Below are 13,670 nucleotides of genomic sequence, written 5' to 3' on the forward strand. Positions count from 1 at the left end.
CGTCTCAAATTTCATCGTTTAAAACTCTATGAATATTAGCATTCTCGATCACTAAAATCTCTTTTTGACATCAGACGTCCTTTTTTCTTCAGTGCTGACACTTAATCAGAGATCGTTTCTTGCGAACGCAGGCAAATTAAATGAAATCGGTTGCTATCGTCACCTGCGTTGTGACCATTTTTCCGAATTCTTCTCCAACCGATACCCCACGATGGGAAAATGTAAATTTCGCGGAATCATGGCGAATATCGAATTTTAATAATTCCTCGAACCGCGGAATGAAATTGCGGGGGCCAATGAGAGGAAAAAAGTAAATTACCATGGCCCTGTGAACGAATTTCAATAATAAAGAGAACGTAATATTCGACGACCTGGATCTACGGCTCGTATAGTCAATGATATCCTCGAGTTTCTTAAGCCTAGACGCGAGTCTAAGGATTCGAATCTCGCGTTTGATGCTCTTTATGAAAATGATTCAATAAAATCGACGAGTTTCTTTCCTTTCTGAGTAATACATATATTAAAATGATGTTGCTTCACTGTATCTTCGCTCGTTTTATTATCGAAGCACCTAATCAAAATTCTTCTCCAAATTAATGTTCCAATAAAATTTTCCAAGCAAAACTTTCGTAACAAGTGGTGTAATTTGTGGTTGTACGTAAGTTATATAACAACCCGGGTTGCTTTCCGATATTACAAAGACAAAAGCACACGTGTGGCCCATCCGAGAAATTTATATTGAAACGCAAAGTTAGCCCTGACTCAATTAGATACGTATGAATGAACATTGTATTTAATTATCCCTGGGAAAGAAAAATCAGTGTAGACTAGGCGTTGATGGAGCGCGTAAGTAGAATCAGACGTTTCCATCAGACCAGACGTAGTACAACTTATTCATCGAATTTTCTACAAGTTTCTGGCATTAATTAAATTTTACCATTATTCTTTCATAAAAAACGAAATGCTCTAGAATATCAATGACTAAGAACGTTCTATTTCGCAACACATTTAAAGAAATTAATCCAGATATATCTATTATTCTAAAAAAAATATGGTTGCAAAATAAGTGATAAAAGTTTTGGGATCTCTTCGGTACTGTTTTTCTACTGTTGGCATTGCTCAACTTTCGTTTTGAAAAGATGATTATTATCCATAAAAATTTACAAAAATTTCATCGACAGATTCGTTAGAATCATTCGAAAATAAAAGAAATGCAAAATTATTCTGAAAATTATTGAAAGCAGCTCAGGCATAGCCAAGTTAAAACGATCTTGCAAAAGATCTAACTCACCAACATACAGAATCTTTTACATACACGCACGCACCCAATCGGCAGTACAAAACTCTTAACAAGCAAAAAATACCAAAGAGGAAACAATATCTGTTTCAGTCGAGAGAGGAATCACTCGATCGGGGATTAATTCGTACGTCAGCTTCGACGGAACCCGGACACGCTGTTGACGCACCGACGCTGCGCGCTTTATCAAACGCTGAGAAACGGCGAGTGTCAACGCGCGATTGTCAACTGGTCGAAGTTGGATTATCAGCTGGTCCCATCGCGGGACCGGTTTTCGGATTAGAGTGGCCGACGAAACTTCGTATCACGTTGCGGCGTATCGATCGTTTCGACGGGGCGGGACACGAAAGGAAATATCGATGGTCCGGAAAATCCGTCACCGATCGAGACACAGTCTAGTTCGATTCTAGCTCGAGTCCATGCTCGTTTACCCAGAGCCACGCCACTGCAAACTAATCGAATACGGGTTGATCGTTGCGCGCGTTTCCTCATTGAAATAATCCCTCGAAAAGATACAAAAGAAGGCTGCAAAGTTACACAAAACTCGGCCCGCACCAACTGTTTACTTTACGATCGATACATTGATTGTACCAAGTTACATAATAAACGCAACAAATAGTTTTTGAGGCAATAAAAAGCTTAGAAACTCGTGGAAGAAATAGCATGTATATGATCCGTAAGACAACTCACTTGGAAGATCGTAATGTTCATAAATCATAAAATACGTAAAATTTGCAGAGCCCATTAGACTGCTTCTACCTCGAACAAGACCAATACCACTCTCGCCTATCGCGTTATTTAAAATGCAAAGTGACCAGAAGCTAGATTAATCAATCTCGCGAATTGAAAACTATGGAACAATCTTAAATTTACCTCGAAACGTAGTATCCATTATGTATGCTATCTTATTGAAATTAGTGAATTTATAGAAACAAACCAGTTGTTTCTTGAGAACTGAACATCAACCGCGCACTTGTGTAATAGAATTGAGAAGCTGAGAAAAGGTAGAGCTGATTACTTAAGCTTGCGAGAGGCTCATTTATCGTTGGTGCTTTCGTGAAAGCTAAGAAGATGGTACGCAGTCGTACATGATTTCCCAGACGCTTTACACTTACCTGAAAATGTAATTTCGTCCATTTGTGTAATGGATCGTAGTGGATCCTGGGGAAATACCTGCGATCGAGAGGCTGCGAGTCTCGTCAAAGCGACCAATAAATGCCAACCACAGGAACGCGTACGAACGGAACACAGGCAGAGCAAGTGAAGGGCTAAGATTCCCAAAAGACGCTTCAGAATCTCATTGTCTGATAATTGGCGTATCTCCGCAGCGAAATCTCGAAACAACGAGGGCCTTGGAAGGACTCCACGTCCCCACGGAGCTTTTTTCTCTCTCCTTTCTTCTCTTCGTGCCTCGATCCCTTCTCATTTTTGTCGTCGACGACAGCCGTCGACAGGAATCCGTGCGTTTTGAAAAATTAATCTCGTTACTACGCTTGACACGATGCTCGTTTTTTATGACGATTTTTATGAGACATCGTTATATTATTTTGAAATAATGAGCGGAGTGGGCGGCTAGACGGTTATCGTTTCCATGAAATTTGATATTAAAGCTGAATCGTAAAATTTGATGACACAACTGTTCATAGAATTGTTGGTTGGAACAATATGCTGCGCGTAATATCATTGCGCGTTGCCTAATCCATTCGTTGGGTAAGCGTACAAATTTCTAATGTTTATGTCACAAGTGACATAATTCGAACAAATTTTGCAGGTAAAACGGGAACTTTTTAGAAGCTTACAAAAAATTATTTACTGAACGGAGGGGAATAGCCTCTTTGAAACATTGACCAAATACTATTGCTGTAATTATCCAGTTTTTAAATTCTCCTTTGATGGTTTTGATGTTTTTCTAACAAAGGACTGAATTATTTCGAGTTGTGGCACTTTTGAAATAGATGAAAATAAAAAGAAATCGCACGATATTGCTATACTACAATTACTATTACTTTCAGTTCGTGTTTAATCCACTTGTGAAAACACTCACGACAGAGGAACTAACTTCCTAAAAATATTATTCCAGCATTAATCTCGTACTGAATCAAAGTCACGAAAATAAACATAAATGGACGTGGCGCGTTCTCCACGCTCAATTCTAAGACCATTTCTTACCAAAACGAGCGAAAAGAGCAAGCTCGGGGTTCGTAAATCATTTATCAAACGATGCACGCAATACCTGTTGAACGTTTCAACGGATGGAGCGCATCGTTTGACTCGATTCGGTTATTTTAATGCGATTCTTTTTAATGCGAAACTCGACAGGAGCAACAAAATAGACGAGCTAACGAGAGTCTCTTATCCCTGTGAAGGGTCTCAGACGTTAAATCCGGCGCTACGTGCTCGATAAACGAATTCTCCAATTTTAATATTAAAATCCATTCAATCTCTCGCTGTGCAATATTCCCCTTTTGCCTGGCCAACACAGTCCCACAGTTTAAATAATCGATCAAACTGCGCGTGTATTTTAACCTACTTCAATTATTCATCCGACAGTTAATTAGGCCCAAGCCCGGCTCGTTACTGCATTCGCCAGTTGTAGTCCAAATTTTCGAGTACATGTTACCAACACTTCGTGTACGTTTGCACGATGAAATTGATGTCTGCGATTACGTAATCGTTGATGTAAATTCGTTATTTCATTGTTTGGATTATATACTTCTATTATTCTGACTGCAAAAACACTAGTACTTGTCAAAATGATGAATTACAAACTTGTTAATGTTACAGTATTTATGGCAAATTTGAGTTTTAGTATTATTGAGGTAGGGATCTGTGATTAAATTGTGAATTCTCTTATGCAGATCCATGTTTTTGTCCAGTGCACAACTAAGGAAATAGAATGTAAGGAAAGATCTAAATATTACAGAGATTTAAATTAAATTAAATTCTGTAATCATGTCATATGTATGTCATATTAAATGAATAGACGCACAAATTCGCAGATTAGCAATAACGTGTAATTAATTATCTACGTTATATTAATTTAATTGTAATTGTTTATGTATAATCTGTTTAGATTACAGGTTGGTAATTCTAGCGTTAACGCGACAAGTACTTGCAACGTATGGGTCAGTTCTCTCGGACAAGCAATTCTTTGTTCAACGTTCCATTAGATGACCACTATGGGATGATAGATTCTGTTACTTTTTACACCTTCGTGATTCTTTAAGAATATTTGTAGAACGAAAATTAAATTCCTGGCCCCAAGTATAAATCACATTACAATTTCATAAGATGATCGATCTCTTAAACTCTTGCCACAGTAGCTACTTAAGTCACTGTAACTTCTTCATTATTGTAACATCATGTCAGCCGACGTAATATTGAAACATTATGTGTAATTTATATTTGAAAGTGAAACTAGAATTCAATCTAAATTTTATTACGAATAGAAACTGTTTTAATTAAATCGGATCTGTAATCTATGTTACTGACAGATTAAAATAAAATACGCTGCAACCAAATGAAATTCCTTGTGTTTCACAAAACTACCATTCTTCGTTTGTTAAAATACCTTGTATACTATTTCGAAACTGAATAATTCAAGTTCTATCATTTTCTTCGCTCCATCTTCGTCTCTCTTCATTCAATTTAAGATACTCATTGCCGGTCATTATTTTGTAGTGACCCGAATAACTTCATTTAAAGGATAATATTTTGAAAAATGAAGAAATGCTCGACGTTTTGATTAAAGAAATGCAGAAAAATCAATCCATTAACTTACTTATGTCTGACAAATTCATTTTCATTTTACTTAACTTCGCATTCCCCTAAAATCATTTTTGAATTGTTATGTAAACAAAATTACAATTATTCAAATCGAGCTTTACTGTGAGTCAGATCTATAATTCATAATTTAGAGCTTCTACTAAATCAAAAGCATAATCCAAAGATTAGAATAAAATACGCTATAAACAAACAGAATTTCTCCTTTCCCACAAAAATTCTCCTATCAATTTATTTGCTGTTGTTCGATAAATAAGTTCCTATTTCACTTAATAATTCCACATTCCCCTAAAATCATTTTTAAATTGCTATATAATCAAAATTACAATTATTCATTACAATAATTTAAAGGTTGGAATAAGATTTGGTATAAACAAGTAGAGTTTCCCCTTCTTCGTAAAAATCATTGATGTCTGACAAATATGCTCCTATTTCACTAGACTTCTGCTAAAATCACGGGAGCCTTAGCATCGGATAAAGACGTTCGGGCATTTACATGCAAATACCGATTTCATCATTCTCCAGCGGGCTCCCGGAGCTTGTTTACCCATTTATATCGTTGAGTAGACTCTATCGATTCGGAGCATCGACGTCCGTATTCGGTTAACGGCGAGTCACAGCCGCGATTTGCATACGATTAGGCATATAGAGCGCATCCAAATAGAGGGTGAGAGAATATGTGGCAGCGATTTCTCGATCTTATCACGGTTGCTTCCATTTTCCTCGTCCTTTTTCATCCGGCTTTCCCAGTTCCGTGAACACAAATCCGACCCGAGAATCCGTCGGCGATAGGTGTATAGAGGTTCACCACCGTTGTACCGGCACATCCTGCAAATCCTTCGAGCCCCGAAGCTGTATGCGAGGAACTACAATGGACAGCCTTACCGTGGAATACGCTGAAAAATCCGCATCGACCCACATAGTTGAGAAGACGACGGGTTTGAGCTTAATTGACGTCGATATCGTGCCATCGACTGAGATTTCAAGATATTTTTATGTTTGAAGAGTTGCAAGGAATTGAATATTCGATTGATAAAATTTGGACTTGAAGAGGCGAAAAGTAGAATAAGTGTATTTTCTTCTAGAAATGAGATAAGCATAGGAAATGATACACAGGATTTGTTCTTATCTAGAAGAGAAATGCTTCCTTCATGACAGTAATGATATTTATTGTTCAAAACTACACAGAGATTCTTCTATTTCGATTCTATTTATATTCTCCAATTTAAAAATTCCAACACTTGTACTAATAGAAATTCAATTGACGACGAAATTGAAAGAAACGAATAGAGGAAGAGCGTTTGAGTAACGATAAATATTAGCATCTAAAAATATGTAACAAATTTATCTATCTGATTAAAAGAACTTTGCATAAGACATGGTATCCAGATCCTGAAATTAGTGATAGAAACTACCGGAAAAAATGACGATAGCTCGGAAAACAATGACAAAAAATTCGTGGAGACAGATACCAATGTTTTGTTATAGTGGCAAGTGAAACGCTGTTAAGTAGCTTGATTACTATTCGGCGGACCATTGTCAAGAAGGTCGACCCACGCTCTTGACAATGCCTAACACAGCAGCAGCCGAAACGTCAAGAGAGAACCGCTCGTAGAGCAAATAAACTTTCGAGCATCGCTGATGGGAAATTACAAGGGGGAGCTCGAGTGGGATCCTCGTTCTCCTTATGTCGGGGATATTAACTGAATTACTACTTGCTCTCGGAAGAAGCAATCACTGCTGTTTACTTGCTCCGAATTGCTGCTTGCTTCTGAGAAGAAACAATCGTGTTTAGAGTTTAATTACAACGAGTCATTGCGACCAGTACGATTACTATTTACCGAATAGAAAGATTACTATTTATGTTTATAGGGATTGCAAGAAAACTCATTAGCTTAGACATGCCTGCTGCAGAAGCATAATAGCAATGAAATTTTATATTGAAATTAATTTTATTTTTCCATTTGGATGTTCGGAATAATAAATGAGCAATAAACATAGTTTTAAACGTGTCAAATTTGAAAGCTACACAGGAAAAATAAAAGTTCGAATATGGGAAATGTGGCGTTATTTTAAAACCTGTAAAAAAAAAAAAAGAAAAAGAAATTCAAATATTTATAAAATTAAACAAGCTTATTAAACAAGACTCATAGAGTGTCTTTAAAATATTCCAACATTCTAACTAACTGAGATTGGTGTCGCGCAGCGTATCATAGACAACGTTATTTCACGATGTTCGAAATAAATCTCTCAAAATTCCAGTATAAAGTCACCGACGGCGGAAAAAGCATAAATTCAAAAGAAAACGCGAAGCTGTCCCATCGATGACTGACGATTTCGTAGGAGAGGAGGACGCCGTCGTGGCAGATAGAAAATAAAGCCGACGCTTTCCGGCGCAGCATCATAAATCAACGGCGGACCGTTCGCCGGTCATAAATCAGGCTACAACTTTTCATATTTATTTCACGGTCCACGCTGATCGGTCATGCGTGGACATCGTGACACGTGGACCGGTCTCCGCTTCCTGACAGCCTATTTTCGAGCGAATATCGCGGGAATTTGCATCAGTGACGCGGCCCGGCGTAAAGGAGAGCAAACAAACGACCCGTGAGCTTATTTGTTTTTTATTTCGGCCGGACAAAATTCCCGCTTCCACGTTTCTGTATCGATGCTCTTTCGTGAGCCCCGTTCAATTTCAATTTCGAAATCTCTGACGAGTGACGAACGACGATTCGGTCTTAATTTCTTTGCCTGTCGGGATTGATATTTGCTAGATTTTAGAGATCATTGTTGTGAGATACGAGACCCATACTTTAAAAAAGTGCAACGACGACAGAGACAACAATTTGAAATTTAAATAAAGAAGCTGAGAGAAGAATATGAGCTCCATTCACCGGAACGAAACGTAAAGCATAATTAATGAGATTTTTATGTCCAATTATAAATTTATATAAAAATAATTGAATACTTTTTAATAATTTTACTTCGTTTGCTTCAAGTATAAAGGGCGATTATTGCATCGTTTTTATATCACTTTGAAATTATATGGGAAAAGATTGAAAAAGAACTTAAGAATACAATTTTCTCTGGATCCTGTATATTGTAATTTAAAAGTGTTTCAACCCGCAAAGATCCAGCGCTTCGAAGTTAAGTTCCACGGACAGTATCGATTCCCTTCTTGTAAAATATGGCACGGCGTTGTCTTACACGCTCGTAGACACGGAGCTTAGCAATGTCGCGCTGCAAGAAACGACGGGGAAAAAATTTTACGAGATCGAGCCACCCGCGGGAGCCATAATTTTTACGCGATCGATCCCCCATATTTCTTTAATCCGAACCATAACCACGATATGACTTTACGCGGACATTTCACACGCAACGATGCGACAAAAGGAATCTGAGTGACGTACAAGACAATTTCTTTTCCATTATCTTCAAATGAATATTAAGGAAATCCTAGGACTATAAGAATAGTCGTTTATTTACGTGAGATCCGATTATATCGCTTTTAAAAATTGAAATTACCAAGAATCATTTCTTATCTGGCTTCGTTAAGCTTGCTTCTCTAATTACTGATGCTATTGTTATTCTGAAACTTTCCCTGGGATTAGAATAAATGTCTGTTTAATCAAGGCACAATTCTAACTGCAGCAATTACGAAATTCTACGAACAGCGTGGATCTTTTTCAAGAGGTGTTCGATTGGCATCACGAAAGAAGTCTGCGTGGGAAGCCTCGTCCTCGCCTCCTTTGAGTCGAAACAGAGGAAAGAAGCTATTATTCACTTCTACGAGAACGAATTTCAAGTCTCGAGTTTCCTAAGACGAACTTCTTAGTACAATCTTTTTTTTTAAGAAATTAATATAAAATTCGAGATACCACTTCGTAGAAAGTCAAGATTCACAGATCGTCAAACGTTCAAAGTTACAAGGCTACAGATTTCTTTCTTACAATCTTAGAATGTTGCGTTGGATAAGATAATCGAATGATTCGAACTTCCTAGAATTTACTTGCGAACTTAAATTTGCTTTAATATCGAACCTGTTACTATATTTTCCAGAAAAACGTATTAATTCGAATAATTTGTAAATGAATTCCATTAGTAACTAATTCGTTTGTGCAAGACTGTTTTGCATACCATAAAGAAGATCGTCACCTGTTTACGTCACTAAGACGCAGTGCTATAGGTCAAGCAAGTAGTAGAAATTTATTTCGCCGTAACAATAGGGTGAAACTCGTTCGTGAAGAGAGATAGAAATGTTCAGCGTAGATTGTCGAATGCATTAGTAATCTAGGCGGTCGAGGACGAGAAGAAAGGGACATCCGATACATTTGATCGAGCTCGTAAAAGGGCACATCCCTCAAATAGTCCTCAATATCCGTTGCTCGTATCTCGACCCGCCATTTTATAATGCAGCCCACATACTGTCGCACGGCGTTTCAGCCTTGATTTCAGGTTTCTTTCACTTTTTTTTTTTGTATTAAATGGTCGCCAATGGGAGGGCAAAAACGTGCCCTTTTTCGTTTCTTTGCGCATGGCTATCCTTGACCCTTCGGCTATTATGAGAATCCAGTTTCTTTCCCCCAGAGCTTTTATCAACAAGTGTGGGAGAGTATAACGTTATCCAGGAAACATGAATCGACATAAATTATTTTTAAAAATCGTCTAGAAATTCTGAGCCATTCAGCTGTGTCGGTGAAATATAGAAAAAATTTCGTGATTCCATAAAGAATTACTTAAGAGATTATTTAATTAATTAAAGAGCTCAGCTGGAACTACTCAGTTCGAATGCATTTTTTCTGGAAACGAGATAAGCGCATAAGACCTTTATTTATCTGGAGGATCTTTTTAATGAATTTCTAAATCTTTATGAGTAGAAACGGTGATATGTTTAAACGTATAAAAATAGATTTCTCCTAACAAACTTCTCTACTAGAATTCAATCTCGCTCCTAGTTACCTTAGATATAAAAACTTCCATGATAATACCACTTCTCTATCGAATCTTTCCACCTAACACGAAAGTGGACACGTGTGAAGCACAGTGCGAAGAAGCTCGAATTAATTCCGAGGAACTCGAATTGTCGCTCGCAGGCTCTCGTAAAAAAAAAAGTGGCAAGTTCTTACTCGAGCAATTTCCCTTAACTTCAACTTCTTACTTAAAAGAAGTTGGCCAGATGGTGAGCTTTAGCCGGAGGAAGTGCGACTAGGGGAGTAACATTTGCAGTCGTAACTCGATTAAAGGAAAAAAGACAGAGTTACAGGAACGAAGCATAGAACTCTTCCCTTTCTTTCGTTGCTCGACTCTCCGAGGAAAATTTATCTTACGGATAAATTTCTCTTGCAGCTTTCGGATTAGAACTATTAATATTCGCGGAACTGAGTTCCCTACTTTTAATTTAACTTGCAAGATCGACGAGCTTCGTGAGGATGTTGAAACAAGTCGACTCGTCATGCCAATGTTTCCAGCACCGTCTTCTGCGTCTGACGTTCTCGTCATTCCGTTTGATTACATTCCTGAAAAGAGTAACGCCATGGCTCCTTGGCGTTCCACGCTCCTAATATTCGCCGGTATTACATGGCACGCAGATAGTTATGTAATTTTGCACGGACCAAAGTTGGCAGTGAGATTGTACTTTAACATCGTTTGATGCTCTTTTTTCTGTGCCGTTGAAATAAACGATTCTGCGTTACTTGTACGATAACGCCCCTTCCTCCATCCTGCCCCTTTCATTGCCAGATGATAGGATTCCCTGTAAATTTCTTAAGCTTTCTACTGCCAGCCGCAAATACGTGATATATGCGAAGAATATCCTGGCCATTTTGATATGTATGTTTTATAAATACAAACGTAAACAAATGGCACCTATGTGTCGCGTAAGCATTAAGGGCGGATGTATCAGTCAGGTGGCAACAAAAGGACTAAGGAGGGCTGTAGTTCTCGAATTCTTAGGTTCTGTCCTGCTTTCATTTTAAGAAACAAAAGGACCTTTCACCTTTTACATGTGCACAATATCATACTTTGGCAAGTTGTTTATTATCGTTTGTGCCGTTAACTACTATTTTTAATTTTGTTAAATGTAATTAATCTTTTTTTTATTAGAGTATATTATCTTTGTAAAAACGTCAAGAAATGTACGTTTCAATTATTATTTGATTACAAGCTTACGAAATTCGAAAACTTGAGAACATAAGAACGTACAGAGTGTACATAATATGAAAAAATGCATGAAACATCGAAAGCAATTCTACAAAGTAAGAAGTTATATTAATTGCTACAAAAAAAATTTTCCCATAGTCTGAAAACATTCGAATCTCAAAGGGTTCGTGTTTCAAGAAAACATTTAATGGATTTTTTGAAACGAAAAATTACGGATATCAGTAATTATTCCCTCATATTTTCCTTAAACTTAGAAAATGTCTCAAGTAGTGAAAAATACAATTGGATCGAGAAAGTCGAGTTACAAAGGTTGAAACGTTTTATGGTAATCTGTAGGTTTACATTGTAACATGATCTGTTATAATGTTTGCGTAAATGTTATCGGGGATAATATCCTCTCTATTGTCCCACTAGCCATCAGATGAAACACAATTTGCATGGAACCAGATCTCCAAAATCTGCATTCTATGGTAATCTCCGTTCGCCGTGTATCAGTGGTTGAGAATTAATTAATAGACGAAACTGGCAGGCTCGTGGACGTTCGTATGTTTGCCTTGTTACTGAAAGATTACGCGTCGAGCCATGCTTCGAATGCAATAATAAGATTAGCTTCTGTACGAGAACGCGTGTTTCTCACACTGAATTGATAAGAACGATCGCTCGAAAAAGTAGAATACATCAATTTCAACTCAAACGAGTTCGATTATCAACGTACATCTTTCGAAAGTTAAGAGTTTCTCGATGAACACAGTTCTATTACGAGCAAAATAGGAATGTGAAATAATAACGTGCAAGAAAGATTAAAATACGATTGTAAATAATTTTGAATGATATATCAAAGTAACGAGATACCCTTTGGACGTAGAAAATCGTTTCAAAAATGTTCAACTTGGAACATTAGCCAACACTGTTACGGTGTAACGACATTTCCGTATCTGTAGCTCGTAGAGAATTGCTTAGTGAAACGTAGTCGCAGAAAATATTTCAGACCGATGGTGGAAAAGAGTAGAAAACGATAAAACTGATCTTTTGAAGAGTAAATAGTCGCTTCAGATGCACTATGTAACTCTACTTCTAATATTTAAGATTACATATTTTCTATCATTAAACAGTAATTAAGTCTAAATTATAAGCAAAGTATAGAATTATTCGTTTCTTTCGATTATTGCATACAAAATTAGATACCATTTAAAAGAACAATTCGTTTGGCTTGGTTTAATTGGAAACTACTCGATTTTCCCTTTGTCGATTCAGAAGTAACTTAGAGGTCTGGACGGTGAATTTCTCTAATTGTCATTGGTTTTCAATGGTTTCCCCGGTACCAAACAATGCTGGCCACGGAAAGTCGAAACCTGGCAAGCTACTAAACGTTGTGGCCTGTTAATCTGCAGAACGTTACCTCTTTTAACTAGAGGTTCGCAGCTTCGTGAATCCTTATAAAGGAAGCATCCCCTATTTTCGTCCCTTTGAGATCGCTCTCAAACATCTACTATAAATATTATACCACCCCAAACGAGATTAATTCACAAGCCAACTAACGAAAAAGACACGGGCAAGCTTTATAAATATTTAATAAAATTGAAAGATAGAAAAATAATAAAAGCTTACGAGTTTGTCGAAGACGATGGTTGATTCTCGATCTTCAGGAACGGTCTCTTAAAGGTGCTAACGATCAGGATTCTCAGCTGCGAGTCGCAGAGGCAGCGTCGTCAGCGCGCCACTTGAAAAAATGTCTCGTCCCGCCGAGCGGATTTTCATCTTAGATTTCTGCCGCGAAAGGAACGCTGACGCGTCGATCAGCAAAATAATCGTGCAGCTTCTCGTTCCATCTCTTTTACTGCGCGTAAGCTCGATCTTCATCGAATACGAACCCTTCGCATCCTATTCCGCGTTTTCATTCGATCCTCCCGGTGCCAGGCGTTCTTCTTCCAAACCTTACGACGTCCAACGTTTCCTCGATGCAGATACGAATACTTAATTTCAAATAATACGAACCTATTATCACGTTCGAGATTCTTCCTCTATTCTTCTTTCTCTACAAACTCGTGCAACTTCAAGCTTCTATCTTCTTGTATCTTCTCTTGTTCCTGCTCGATCTACGCTCTTCTCGATCCGTTTAAATGATCGATTGATTATTTATGAATCTTCAAATTGCAGATCACTGGATTTCGTCGATGTACCCTCTTGAAACCGCTCGAAATCGCTCGACCTGGCACCAGGGTGATAAAGGGACACTATCCGATTCTCGCAGGTCGCGTAAAATCGAGGATCGTTCTCGTTCGGGGCACACGTGGAGCGAACGTGCGTACTACATGCGTGGGTGGTAGCGTACTACTGAGTTTCACGCTCGCGAAAAGCCAATCTCGACTCACCCCCACCTGAGCCGCATCTGAGCGCCCTTCCAGCCCCTAGCTCGTCTTCGTCCCCTCTT

General features: G+C 38.0%; 1 protein-coding gene across 1 annotated transcript in view; it reads right to left on the reverse strand.

The window, feature by feature from the left end:
- The window catches only part of LOC117160506 (uncharacterized), a 39,623-nt gene extending 26,299 nt beyond the window's left edge, over positions 1-13,324 (reverse strand). Inside the window, exon 1 of the mRNA XM_033341312.2 lies at positions 12,848-13,324. The gene's annotated coding sequence lies outside the window, so the exon portion shown is untranslated. The remainder of the gene's footprint in view (positions 1-12,847) is intronic.
- Between the last annotated feature and the right edge of the window lie 346 nt (positions 13,325-13,670).

This window comes from Bombus vancouverensis, chromosome 5 (genome assembly GCF_051014615.1).
Source record: "Bombus vancouverensis nearcticus chromosome 5, iyBomVanc1_principal, whole genome shotgun sequence".
NCBI lineage: Eukaryota > Metazoa > Arthropoda > Insecta > Hymenoptera > Apidae > Bombus > Bombus vancouverensis.